Source organism: Saccostrea cucullata, unplaced genomic scaffold, assembly GCF_032062105.1.
Source record: "Saccostrea cucullata isolate Sc308-1 unplaced genomic scaffold, CSIRO_AGI_Scuc_v1 ctg16907, whole genome shotgun sequence".
NCBI classification, from domain to species: domain Eukaryota; kingdom Metazoa; phylum Mollusca; class Bivalvia; order Ostreida; family Ostreidae; genus Saccostrea; species Saccostrea cuccullata.
Genome location: NW_026940280.1, coordinates 1 through 12,080, shown reverse-complemented (window position 1 = coordinate 12,080; position 12,080 = coordinate 1). Strand labels below are relative to the sequence as shown.

The 12,080-nt window shown below is 34.7% G+C and overlaps 1 pseudogene; it reads right to left on the bottom strand.

Annotated features, from left to right (window-relative positions):
- Nucleotides 1-463: 463 nt before the first annotated feature.
- LOC134255059 (sugar phosphate exchanger 3-like) lies at nt 464-10,131 on the bottom strand (annotated as a pseudogene).
- Nucleotides 10,132-12,080: the final 1,949 nt, after the last annotated feature.

Below are 12,080 nucleotides of genomic sequence, written 5' to 3'. Positions count from 1 at the left end.
ACTGTGGTCAACGGGTGTCTCCCGTACACAAATTTCTTCTTGTCCTGCCACTCCACAAGCATTGGATCCTGGCACTTCCCCCACCTTTATTTGTGGTATGCCGCCTCTCTAAATATAAGACCAAGTGGCTACCTTTTTAAGGTCTTACGTATTAGCTAATATTAGTGACCCCTCAATGCCTATTCCCCGAAACTGTGTGCCTTATTCAGGTCTTATCACAAGTTCAAGAGAATAGACAGTTAAGCCTCAACAAGCTTGTCACCAGAGAGGTATCCTGAGATTCTGTAACATGGCATGTGTTACCTCAGTGCAGTACCAGTACATAGGCAGTTTAATACTACTTTTATGATCTGAGAATTAATATTTTGTAGTGTTTAAGAATTTATATAAAAACGTAGGTCTAACGTTTATACGAAACTAAACAACAACCATTTCCGTTTCAGTAACAACATCAAAAAGAATGTCTCAAGCTTGAATATCTTTATTTAAATATCATTCATTAAATATGTGGAAATTTTGCAAACGCAGAGTAGATACACATGAACTGCAAAATTTGCACATAGATTTTTCAACAAACATATAATGCTTGTTGAATATAATTTATACACTAAAATAGTAAATTTAACTTAAGAATTATTGCATATCAGATACAAATCACAAACAAAATATCTTTTGTTACACTAGAACCTTTAGAAGGAAAAATATCCTAGTATTACACTTTCGTTTTACATTAAATAATATACATAGTAAAACTGACATATCATAAACCAAGAAAAAAACCTTACTGGGACTTATTTGCTTTTGTCTAATACACATTTTCCTCTATCTAATATGTTCTATAATTTACCACTTTTCTACTTGAAAAGCACCAATAAATGTCTTAATACATTGTACTAGTCACAGCAATAAAAAATAAATAGATAAAATCCCTCATGATTAACAAAGGACTTTTGTGTTATTGCTAGATTTGTCCTTTCATCACACTGGCTCTTCTTTGAAGAATAAGGTCACCTGATCATATTCTACTGTTGCTTATATCATCAATTAAGTCTTCATGCACATACAAACCTCAAGAGAAGAATTTGGAGACAACGAACAGTATTCAACATCAAAGTTGACTAATAAAATACCCTGAGGAAGAATTCTTGCATATAACGTAAGAACAGCCACCTTCCAGAAGTTTTCCTAGAAATTGGCACAAAACAGGGACTATGCATTTGTTCCTATTTATTATGCAATGTCTTCAATTTTTAATGGTATAGCATCAAGTATTTTCCCATTTCTTCTGCTATAAATAGATAGAGCACGTAGAACGGCCAGGGCACCGACACCTGATAGTCCAATCATAAGATAGAACATCCCCGACCAGCCATAGTTTGTTGATATCACCCAAATAATGGGACCCTCCAAAAATTTCCCAACACTGCCAAAACCTGAAAATAGAGGAGATGTTAATATTTTATATATGTATGCTCGTAATTACTTCAAAGGTCACACTACTGCAAAAATCTGAAATACATTGATGCAAATAAATTATAGCGCTTGCACTTGTCAATAAAATAAGTGATACTTTTATCCACACCCATTTTTGACATTTTTGGTTAGTCACACATGGAAACACAATAGCACTCCCATATATAAATAGAAACTCATCAACTTATATATTTAGTCCCCTACCGGTGAAACCGGGTGGACTATAGGTTTCCTCTGCGTCCGTCCGCCCGTCCGTCCGTCTGTCTGTCTGTCTGTCCCACTTGGTTTTCCACACTTTTTTTCTAAACGCTTGCAGATATTGAGCTGAATTTTGGTATCTGAGTTTATCTTAATGAGTTACAGATCAAGTTTGAATTTCGCTTCGCGTCATAGACAGAATTATGGTATTTTGAATATTTTGCAAAATCGCTTAATTAAGATCGGGTTCTAACTGCGCTAACTTCCGATTGTTGACAAAAATATGAAGCAAGGAAAAGACGGTGGAGAAATGAGTTGAATTTTCGTCTTAATGTGGATTATTTTATTGGTTTTAAGGCATTTACAACTTGAAAATCTTTCAGTTTTACCTTGGACATGACTTTTGTATATTATAAAATGACATCCTAAAGAAAAAGGGGAACCCGTTAGGGGACATGTATTGCTTATGCAATACTCTCAGAATGCTTGTTAACCATTGATTTATGTAGTGTTATATAAAGGAGAACATTTGCAAATGTAAATATTTGTTGGTGTTGCTTAAAAATATATTACTTAAAGATGGACTCTGTTTATAAGAGCCCTTTTTCACAATCCCCTCCCTCTCTTTCTTTAAAAAATAAGGTGTCACAAAAATTGTGATATATAGCTCTCCATTTCATTAATTAAAACACATGATGAAATGTACTCACCATTTACAAGACCAACAGCAGCAGCTGCCGCATTTCTTCCATCCATCTCACCAAGTTCATTTGGGATGGATCCACCTACAAAACAACCATAATATAAGATCCATCTACAAAACAATCACAATGAAAGATCCACCAACAAAACAATAACAATGTAAGATCCACTTATAAAACGATAACAATGTAAGATCCACCTACAAAACAGTCACAATGTAAGATCCACCTACAAAACAGTCACAATGTAAGATCCACCTACAAAACAATCATAATGCAAGATCCACCTACAAAACAATCATAATGTAAGATCCACCTTCAAAATAATAACAATGTAAAATCCACCTATAGAACAATTACAATGTAAGATCCACCTACAAAACAATCACAATGTAAGATCCACCTACAAAACAATAACAATGTAAGATCCACCAACAAAACAATAACAATGTAAGATTCACTTACAAAACAATAGTAATGTAAGATCCACCTGCAAAACAATTATAATGTAAGATCCACCTGCAAAACAATAACAAAGTAAGATCCACCTACAAAACAATAACAATGTAAGATCCACCTACAAAACAATCATAATGTAAGATCCCCATGCATATATAAGATTCAGAAATTAATCACCATAAACTGTATAATTATATTTCATACATAATTACCTAGGATGCTGTCAGGGCCATAGTTAAACACTCCAGCCATAAAACATGAACACAGTGTTAAAGACGATTCCCCATGTACTGGTCAGATAAAACGCCAGGAGGGAGACAGCCGATAAAGCCACGGAATAACCGGTACCTGCTAGAGACCGACCCTTAAAGTACCTGTAATGAAAAAGACAGACCCTTAAAATACCTGTAAGTATTAAAAAGACTGGCCCTTAATGTGGTGTAAAACAGATTACCTGTCTATGACAATTCCTATAACAGCACTGCCCAATACTCCACCCACCTCAAATGTTGTACATGTAACGGATTACCTGTCTATGACAATTCCTAAGACAGCACTGCCTAATACTCCACCCACCTCAAATGTTGTAGAAAACATACCAGCCTGGGTTTTGGTGTACTTTAACTGAAAAAGGATTTTAATGTGCAGGATTTAGGTCAAAGATAAACAATATGAAAAGGAAAAATGATACATTTCAAGGTCATTATCACACCTAAAAAAAATTAAACTAAACTTTTAATGTTAGCTTTAGATTTTGCTTGGGCATACCGTAATAAATAAATAATTCTATGTTGATATCTACAGTAACAACATAATCTATATTGCTCCATATTTCCCTTATCTGTCCTCCTAGTCGTTAATGCATTAAGTATATACTAAGTCTTGTAAATTTGTAACCACTCAAGAGGCAATACCTTCCTTTTTCTGGTCCATGCAGAGAAACAGCCAAAAAATCTAGTCGATACATTGGTTACCACATATACATACTTACAGCATTCAGTAGATACATTGGTAACCACATATACATGCAGTATCTCACAACTTTTAAACAAAAGACAGCTACAGCAACCTCAGGTAACATCCTATCAACAAAAAACAAAACAAACATGTTCCTACATAAATCAATGACTACAAAAGTACCAACTTTACTACTGAATCATTTATATTCTGCATTCGGATACTTGTATTAAAGTAGCATGGAATAAAAACTGATACATTTATTCCAAAGAAATATTGTAAACAGGGAAATTTTGCCCCCATTTTATTTAAGCCCCTTTCAATTCACCCTACCTTCATTTGGGCGAATTTATAATAAAGCGAATTAAGAGAATCCTGTATAATTACTTAAACAAAACTTTGATTGGGCAAATTTGAAACAGGGCAAATTTGTTTGCAAGAGTGAAAGGACAAAAATAACACCCTGTATACAGTATGTCATATTCATTATAATAAGAATCACGCCTGCTAATCGATCAACTGCACAACCAGCAGTTGTGTATAACAATCAAAAGAGATCGATTTCCGGTTGTGCAATTGATGCGAATAATTCCAGTACAAAGGTAGTAAATGGACCCGATTCTGGCAATAATTGATATTTTTATTAAAATATAAGAATGTGATTCCATGAGCAATTTATTTTTCTTTAATTTTACACTCTCATAAAATGCAGTGATTGTCGATTAGCGACGATATTTGTTTCGAAGCAAGGGCTGGTAGAGCTAAAACGCTGATTGAAAATAGTATTCGCCGACTAAAATTCGTTTTAATCTCAACTAACCTTGAATATTCAATGTCCACCATGAGTATGCTACAAGTGCATCCTATCCACCAAAATTGGGACTTCGATATGTGTATAATTTGACAAATATTCGTAGAAAATAACATTGCTTATGCATGCGATCATTCAGTTGTGAAAGAGATCTCGGGTTATGCATGAGATGAAGGATAAAAAGTTACGATAGTATTACACAATCTCCATAATTCACCTCTTATACTATTTTATTTTTGGTAATTATAAAATTTTAAATATTGGCTATAATATGGAGACGTTGCGGTGGCAGATCCAGCAATTCTTGAAAAAAAAGGGGGGGGGGGTGTCCAGGTGTCCAACAGTCATGCATATAGGCACTTCAAACCTGACAACACTGAGTTTTCAACAGTTCTATGGGGGACTTTGACAAGCCAAAAACAAACAAACAAACAAATAAAACAAAAACACAAACAAGCAAACAGTAGATATACATGTAGCTATAATTCGCTAGGATCTTTCATTGGTTTCAAAGTGAAACATTGTATAGGACGTGTTGGTAGTCCACCCAGGGCTGGGATTGCATGTCATGTGACGGTACTTGGAGGAAAGCATATTAAACTAGGGAACTTTATTTATAGCGATCAGAAAGGACAGAGATTGAACAACATGTACAGTGTATTTATTTTATTCGAAATATTTTTTTATTCAAAGAATTTATTTTATTCAAAATATAAGACGTAATAAAATATCCATGTCACATAACTCTTTCTTTCTTTCTCTCTCTCTCTCTCTCTCTCTCTCTCTCTCTCTGCAAAAATCAAGGGGGGGATCCAACCCCAGGAACCACCTTCTAGATCCGCCAGTAATGTTCAGTCCTTTTTGCAAGCACATTTTGACTTTTTCAGCAGCAGCGGCCGATCTCTATTATAGGGAAATGAAACGTGAGTTTTCATCAGTTATGTAAAATAATCTTAATTTTAAAAAAATTGCTTTAAACTGAGCGTTTATTGTTGTTGTTTCAATTTCATTGTCATTTCTAATTGGATATTAATAATATATGGTTATATAGAAAGAGTTTGTACAATAGGTACTCCCAAACCAGGGAGCGTTCAAGATATGAAAGGAAATCGTCGTGATTTTCCGGATAATAATGAAGTGGTAAAAGTTGCAAGGTGAATAAAAAGTTTTTCAACAACACTGTAGTAAAAATTGTTTTGAATGTGCTACAGATGTGACAACAAAGATTTTTCTTACATTTTTTCCATCATACTACGCGCCTTGAGTAGCCTATTCTGCAGAAACCATGGGTATTATCATGTGTCAGGCAAAGATCCTTGCAGATTTTTCAGCATGTGGTTCATCTTGAGAGGTCTACATCTTCATTCATACATTCTTATCATTCATCATTGACTTTTTTTTATTGATTCATTGATGACTCATTGATGCTTTTGAAAATAAGAAAGTACTAGTAATTTTTGAAAGTATAAACTTTGCGGCCGATTTGATGCTTTGGATCAATTTTTTTTTTATTTCTTAATAGTGGTATTTTTATTGAACGATTATTTTTTTGTTTTTTGACGATTTTTCCCCTATGGTACATGTATACATGATGAATAAATGTAATAAATATAATTTGTGAGAAAAAACAGTGTCCAACAAGTTCGGGGTTGAATATCGGAAGGGGGGGGGGTGTCCTGTCCACTAGCACCTGTAATGTGATGTTGTCATCTTGACCCTTTCCATCTTTTATCCAAATAGAATTGATGCAAAGCATCAAATCGGCCGTAAAGTTTATAATTTCAAAAATTACCAGTACTAGAAGTATAGCTATATCTACTATATCTTTGTATATCTACTGCTTGCTTGTTTGTGTTTTTGTTTTATTTGTTTGTTTGTTTATTTTTTGCTTGTCAAAGTCCCCCATAGAACTGTTGAAAACTCAGTGTTGCCAGGTTTGAAGTGCCTATATGCATGAGTGTTAGACACCTGGACACCCCCCCCCTTTTTTTCCAAAAATTGCTGGATCTGCCACTGCAACGTCTTCATATTATAGCCAATATTTAAGATTTTATAATTACCAAAAATAAAATAGTATAAGAGGTGAATTATGGAGATTGTGTAATACTATCGTAACTTTTTATCCTTCATCTCATGCATAACCCGAGATCTCTTTCACAACTGAATGATCGCATGCATAAGCAATGTTATTTTCTACGAATATTTGTCAAATTATACACATATCGAAGTCCCAATCTTGGTGGATAGGATGCACTTGTAGCATACTCATGGTGGACATTGAATTTTCAAGGTTAGTTGAGATTAAAACGAATTTTAGTCGGCGAATACTATTTTCAATCAGCGTTTTCGCTCTACCAGCCCTTGCTTCGAAACAAATATCGTCGCTAATCGACAATCACTGCATTTTATGAGAGTGTAAAATTAAAGAAAAATAAATTGCTCATGGAATCACATTCTTATATTTTAATAAAAATATCAATTATTGCCTGAATCGGGTCCATTTACTACCTTTGTACTGGAATTATTCGCATCAATTGCACAACCGGAAATCGATCTCTTTTGATTGTTATACACAACTGCTGGTTGTGCAATTGATCGATTAGCAGGCGTGAGAATAGTCACAAAGTAAATAAAAATCTTACGGAATTTTCCACATCTGTAGCCATGAGGTGCTTCCTGTAGATTTTGATGATGTGGAACTCTGTGCTGTAATGTAAACAATTTCTTAAAATGCATGTTTGCATGGGATATCCAAATATGATTTATAAACGTCGTTGAATGTACAATTCTGTTTTCCCTTGTCTCTGAGTGCTTATCTTCACTCTTGTCTTATATTTTCCTGGAATTTCTGTACTTTTTTTACTTACTTTTTCCTGGGATTTCTATGATTTTCTTACTTACTTTTTCCCGGGATTTCTATGCTTTTCTTACTTACTTTTTCCCGGGATTTCTATGCTTTCTTTAATTACTTTTTCCCGGGATTTCTATGCTTTTCTTACTTACTTTTTCCCGGGATTTCTATGCTTTTCTTACTTATTTTTTCCTGGGATTTCTATGCTTTTCTTACTTACTTTTTCCTGGGATTTCTTTGCTTTGTTCTTCTGGAGTGCTGAAGAATAGGAAGACAAGCACACCAAGTGTTGCCTGAAACAGCGGAGAAATAATTCAAAGCCAAGAAAAGAAATATGAAAATAACAAAGAATTAAAGTACAAAGAAACTAGAAAACTGTTTGACCAAATAATAAAAAAAGATTAGGCTCTGGATTTTCTGTAGTGGGCATTATAATTAATCCTCAAGGAATTACTACAGCTTTAAAAGTTAAAGTATGAAAGGTTGTCTTTTTCTACCAATTCATTATCCTCAGGCTGACAAGATGGAACAGAACAGGTGGGTGTTATCTTAATGATTTGAACAGCACAGGTTAGTGTTATCTTTATTAATGGAACAGCAAGGTTAGTGTTATTTTTATTAACGAATAAGTCTCAACCCCCCAACCTAGCTCCTAACTGGACGACAAACAGATGGTCCTAAAATTTGGTCTCAAAATGTCTTACTGCCTTCAGAAACAATGTATCAAATCTTAATATCAATCAAAGTAAAATTGATATCCCACAGAGGGCCACGTCAGGGGTCAAATTCGAAACTACTTTAGACTTATTTGCTTCAATGAATATACAAAGATTTTATAGGTGACGATTTGATTGGTTGATATACCGTTAACTTATTACAGTTAGTGGTGTATTCTATTTAGTGATTTTGGCTAAGAGCAGAGTCTGCTAATTCAAGTACATCGATAAATGTCTTGTATATTAACTTTTATGACTAGGAAATTCAGACAGCGCTAAATGAAATCTACACTAACTTGTTGAAAATTGAATTCCATCAAATATCGTTCACGCAAAATAAAATACATTTACAGGCAGAGAGGTGGAAAGACAGTGATTACTACCGGGCACCTGCAAATTCTTGTACGACCCAAACAAAACTTTCCACACTAAAAACTTCTTGTTCCTGTCTAGTACTCACCACTATCACAGAAGGAAGAAAAAATGCACTTCTCCAAGAGTAGGAAGTCTGTAGATAAACCTAAAATCAAAACCGGACATAGAGTTAGAATGGCTGTATAAATAAAACAGTATCTGTAGATAAATCTAAAATCAAAACCGGACATGGAGTTATATAAATAAAACAGTATCTGTAAGGGAAATACACCTCTTTCATTTTTTTTCACTTGATTTCTGAGATTGTAATCAAAAGGTCATGGAAATGCTGATTCTGAAAGTGCTTTATCAAGTAAATTCGATACGAAGAAGAATTTCTATAGCATTAAGACACTGAATAATATTTTCATTATCAAGTATTGTGGAGGACATAATCTCAGTATTCTGATTGGATGAATTACTGCCAAAGAAGTTCCCATGATGCCCCCCCCCCCGCAAAGGCACACGTCCCAAACATTCCGAACATGCTATTTCTGACTTTATCTGCAAACCAGGATCCCAGGCACTTAATACAGTTAGGCCAGCACTGGGCCTACAAAACAAAGGCACTGAATGCAGATAGCTTACTGGGCCTATAGACAAATCTGCTGCACTTATTATAAATCAGTATTTTATAAAAATATTAACTTTTAATTACTGTCAGATAAACAATAAATACATGTAGAGTATTCACAGTTCCCCCCTTTAGAGATTTGACTGTATGTTCTGCAATTGATTATAAACTAGCTTGAATGCTTTTTATCAATGAAATGAACTGATGACAACTTAACATGACTACCGGACTAATAACTACTTGTGTTGTTCTATTTATTAAGATACATGTAACACATAACTGTGTTCTGTACTGTTCCATTAATAAAGATAACACTCTCTTGTGCTGTTCCATTAATAAAGAGAACACTAACCCGCGCTGTTCCATTAATTAAAATAACACTAACCTGTGCTGTTCCATTCATTAAGATAACACCCACCTGTGCTGTTCCATTAATTAAGATAACACCCACCTGTGCTGTTCCATTTATGAAAAGTAATAAGAAGAAGATCCAGAAATTACTCCAGCTTCCAAATGTGACCTACAAGAAGACAAGAGAAACTGAGGCAATACTGAATAGAAACCATCAGTAAAATCTTGAGTTAAATATAAAAAGCCATCAAATCTGGTAAAAACCTCTTTTGTTAAGTTTTAAATAATTCCATGATATTTATTGAATTTCGGTCACTGAAGTTATGTATTAATCTTTTTTAAATGCATACTTCAAAAGTAATGCATTTAAAATTTAAAATTACAACAGAGAACGAAATATAATTTAAATCATTCCATCTCCCTACACATTTCATTTTGATTTTTCACATGATCATTACTGTCTTATAACCCAATTTCCTCTTTTGAACCATTAAGAAGATTGTTCTATTTTTATAATGACAACATGACATTGTGTTTTTTTTTACCATGGATAAGGCAGACATCAGCAAACAGACTCCAAAAGTCCACCTGGGTCCAAACCTGTCTCCTAATGGCCCCAACAACATCTGTAAACAAGGGAAAAATGTATAATATAATAAATAAGAACAGTAATCAGAAATATATATCTGTCTCCTAACGGCCCCAACAACATCTGTAAACAAGGGATAAAACGTATAAATAATAAACAAGAACAGTAATCAGAAATATATACCTGTCTCCTAACGGCCCCAACAACATCTGTAAACAAGGGAGATAATGTAGCCAAGATAATTGTCCTTATAAATAAATGGATGAGTATTTATGGCTTGCCACTTTATCATCCCTAACTAAGCATCCCTGCCGACCGGTCACACCCACCATCTTTTTAGACAACGTCGCACACCTCTGAACATTTCCGTCCGCCCTCCTATCTATCGGTCTTCTTGTAATCTACTGAGCATTCAATGACCCATCAACAACCAAAAATCGCTGAAACCATCGAAAGAACTCTCTTATTTACATTCTTTCCCCTGTTAGTCTAGTGAATCAACGTAACTGTCTCTACTGGCGATTTCTCCATTTTTTCACTATCACAGGTAGATCAAAATAGCAACGATGTCATATACAATTGACATATGACTAGAAAATGATGTATTTTTTTATCTTTTAAACTGTTGGGCGATTAGGCGCAGTAAAAGATGCTTTTAAATATTTTTTGTCTTTTTATTTCCCGTGAACGAAGTTTCGGGGTTATAAAGTTTTTATCGTATCTGTCCGTCTGACTGTTTGTCTAGCTGTCTATCTGTCTGTCTATCTGTTTGTCCGCAAAAACTTTTGATTTAGTGGAGCTATGACTTTCATATTTTAAGATGTGTATTCCTTGTGACAAGACCTTTCTTTGGGTAACAAAACTTGGAGCTTGACACACTTTTCACAAAAATTTCAATATATTACCATGGCCATATCTTTTGAACAGTTGATACTAGGACATTTATACTTCAAATATCTATTCTTTTTTGCCAAACATTTCATTGGATACCACCAACCTTGACCTTTACATTGAAGATTTCCGTACGTATGAAAACTTTAACCTTGGCCATAAGTTTTGAAGGGTAAGGGCTGGAGCTCTCATACTTCACATATGTAATTCTTGTAAGAATACCATTCATTGTATTCCAAAAACTTAGACCTTGACGTTGGAGTGTGACCTACTTTTAAAAACAGACCATATCTTTTAAAGGGTAAGAGCTTGTGCTTTCAGATTGATGTTTTTCATACCTATTGTTAGTTCATTATTTATACACTGAATTGACGACGGATTTTTTCAGTTATTTCCTGATTATGAAAAGGAGCACACGGCGGATGTGACCGGTCGGTAGGGGATGCTCACTCCTCCATGACACCTGATCTCACCTCTGATGTTTCGGGGGTCCGTGTTTGTTCTGCTCTTATTTTGTATTGTTTTATGGACTTTGAGATTGAATACTGTTCGTTATCTCAATATCCTTCATCAAAACCTTTGACCCTTTGACCTTGACCTTGGAGTTTGACATACTTTTTAAAAATTTTAACCTAGGCTATAACTTTTGAACGGTGAAGAATAGGGCTGCCGTACTTCACAAATGTATTCTTTGTAGCAAGACCTTTTATTGGAAACCAATAACATTAAACTTTTGACCTTGACCTTGGAGATTTTCGTACTTATGTAAAACTTAACCTTAACAATAACTTTTGAACAGTTAGAGCTAGGGTTTCCATACTGCACATATGTATTTTTTGTGGCAAGACCTTTTATTGGATACCTATAACTCTCGCTTGACCTTGCTCTTCAAAAGTTTTGTACTTAGGAAAAAAAAACCTGGCCATAACTTTGGAACAGATGGTGAAAGAGCTTTCATATTTCCCAATTGTATTTCCAGTTAGGAGTAGTATAAGGAGTCCCGCTAGCGCGGAAGATTCTGATTGGCTGAGAGAAAATCACGTGATTTGATTGGTTGAGGGGAAAGGGGGGTCAACTGAGTGCAGTCCTAACCCT